General features: G+C 61.0%; 1 pseudogene; it reads right to left on the minus strand.

Annotated features, from left to right (window-relative positions):
• Nucleotides 1-2,500, minus strand: part of LOC124296004 — a 7,662-nt pseudogene that overhangs the window by 2,436 nt on the left and 2,726 nt on the right.

Raw genomic sequence — 2,500 nt, forward strand, 5'->3', positions numbered from 1 at the left:
TACCCAGGGCCAGAAGGTGGTAGACCCTGGGCAGCAGGAAGAGCCGCAGCATAGTTATTCGTTGCTGCGGCTTGAGCGGAGCTTTGGTGATGTAGTTTAGCTCCGCTCCAAGCTCGGCCTCGACAGTTGTAAGCCCCCCGGGGCTGAACTCGCCACCCAAATACGTCCATCTCTGGAGCACGCCGGTTTGGGTCAGAGGGCCGTCCCGTAGCCGAAATAGTGGTTCGACCACGGTCTTGACCTTCTTCGCCTTACCGGCAGGCACCAAAGACAGAGCAGTGCATTTGGATGCATTGAGTGTCAGCCCCATGCTCGCTGCCGTCTCCTCAACCCTCAAAAGTGCCCTCTGCATCCCCCATTTGGATGCAGTTATGATGGTCAGGTCGTCCGCGAAGGCGAGACATGAAACCTGCTCGCCTTCGAGGTTGAACCCGACCTCAGAGGGCACGACCGCAAGGATTTTATTTGCGATCAGGTTGAAGAGAATCGGTGAGAGGGGATCTCCCTGCCGGACTCCGCGCCGGACAGGTACCGGTTGGGACATCCTTCTGTCCGCCGCCAGCCTGGTGGTAGCACCTTTATACAGCTCGACCACATAGCTTACCAGACCAGCTGGTAGGCCGAGCTGTCCGACGATCGTCGCGAGCGCAGCGTGGCTCACCGTGTCGAATGCCTTAGCAACATCGAGGGTGGCCACGTGCAGCTCGCGTCGCAGCGTGCGGGCCGTCCATAGGATGGAATCTAGGACGGCCGTATTCTCGGCCGTACCATCGGCCGCGATGAAGGCACGCTGCCGATCGTCGGTTAGGTTGGCTGATCTAAGGCGGACAGCGAGGATGCGGTGTAGTTGTCGAACCACTACCGAACCGATCGAAATCGGTCGGTAGTCCCCAGGGTTCTCCGGTACCTTTTTCTTCGGGATGAAGATTGTCCGGCTCTGCAGGAGTTGTCTAGGAAATCCCCCCCTGAGCATGACGATATTATAGAGGAGCGCGCGGATAGATGACGACACCGCGCGCCACTGCCTCGCCGTGACCATGTCTGGACCGGGTGATGACGACACGGGGACCTGGATGACATCAATCTCCTCAGCGGAGATTGGGTCCCACGTGTAACGTAGCTCGGGTTTCTCAGGCGGGATCCTGGAAGGACCTGGGTACTCCCTTGAGGGGTGCCCCAACAGTGGGCCCCAGTGCGCGACCAACTCATCCAGTGTATGGTTGGTTGAACTGGGGCCCCCTTCCAGGATCTCCCGAGCCACGTGACGTCTATTGTTTTTCCACCCGGTCTGGACTCTGGCGTATTCTCGACGGCGCAGTGTCCTCCTCGACGGCGGCTTTCCGTTCCTCTGGCGGATTGGGTTCGCGGCCGGCTCGCGGCGCCTAGATCCAGCTGCAGCGGCTGCAGGGGGAAATACCCTGCCTAACCATTCAATTATGGCGGCGTCAGTATTTCCCCCATTCAGAGCATCATCAGCGATGTCGGCCAACTCGTTGGCACGATGATGCTCCTCTTGCCGGGCTATCTCGATTAGACGACGTATAGCTCCGGCAAGGTCCTGCCCCCAAGGAGTAGCGGGAGCAGGTGCCGCTGGGGTGGGTGGTGGTACCCTTGCTGGATCTGCGGAGGGAGAGCGTTGACGCGGTGATGGCATGGAGCGGCTCCTTCGTCCCCGTAATCTGGCAGGGGACCCAGGGGGCGTATGGGCAGCCTCAAGGTCTCGTCGGGCTGCCTCGACCATTGTTCGGTAGTCCGGCCGGCGCCGGACTCCTTTAATTGCCTCCTGGGTCCTACCAGGGACCAGAGCGAGGAGGTGGAGGTTTATAAACCTCACTCCCCGCTCGGTGGCCTGAGCCTCCTCCCGTGCCATCATCCGCAGTTCCTCATGCCTCCACCTTAGCTTGGCGCCGGGCAGTTCGATGGCCGCGTTGGCTTCCACAGGGTGTCGTATCCTGCGGTGAACTCCAAGCCCTCGCTTCGTAGCGAAGTCCTGCTCGCAGTCACCGCAGGCATACCGCTCGGGTGCTGGTTCAGGGTCAATAGGGTGCGGTTCATTATCAGGGGCTGGGGTGGGGTCGTCCACTACCCCCACAGCCACCTCCGGGGGATCGGCTAACTCCCCCCGGGTACTTGTTTCAGCAGGCCCGCCGGGCTGAGGCACTCGGCGGGTTCTGCTTTTTATTCTTTTTGTGTGCGGGCCTGCTGAAAGTTAGTGGGGGGGGCTGGCAACCCCCCCCACCCTTAAGCCCCCGCCGTTTATCGGCCGCCCGCCAGTGGCCGGTCGGTGGGCACGTGACGACTCCCCGAGGGGAGCCGCCTTTGAGCGGCCGACAGCCAACCGTCGTTAGCTAGATGCGGGTTGTAAATACCCGCACCCATTGCCCGACTCTCACCACGAGGAGGTGACGGTTGGCACATGTGTGTTGCAGCTAGGACGTCGCGAGCACTCTACCACCGCTCCGACACCCAGCCACAACCCACTTAAGAGAGTCATAGTTAC

The sequence above is a fragment of the Neodiprion lecontei genome, unplaced genomic scaffold (assembly GCF_021901455.1).
Source record: "Neodiprion lecontei isolate iyNeoLeco1 unplaced genomic scaffold, iyNeoLeco1.1 ptg000100l, whole genome shotgun sequence".
NCBI classification, from domain to species: domain Eukaryota; kingdom Metazoa; phylum Arthropoda; class Insecta; order Hymenoptera; family Diprionidae; genus Neodiprion; species Neodiprion lecontei.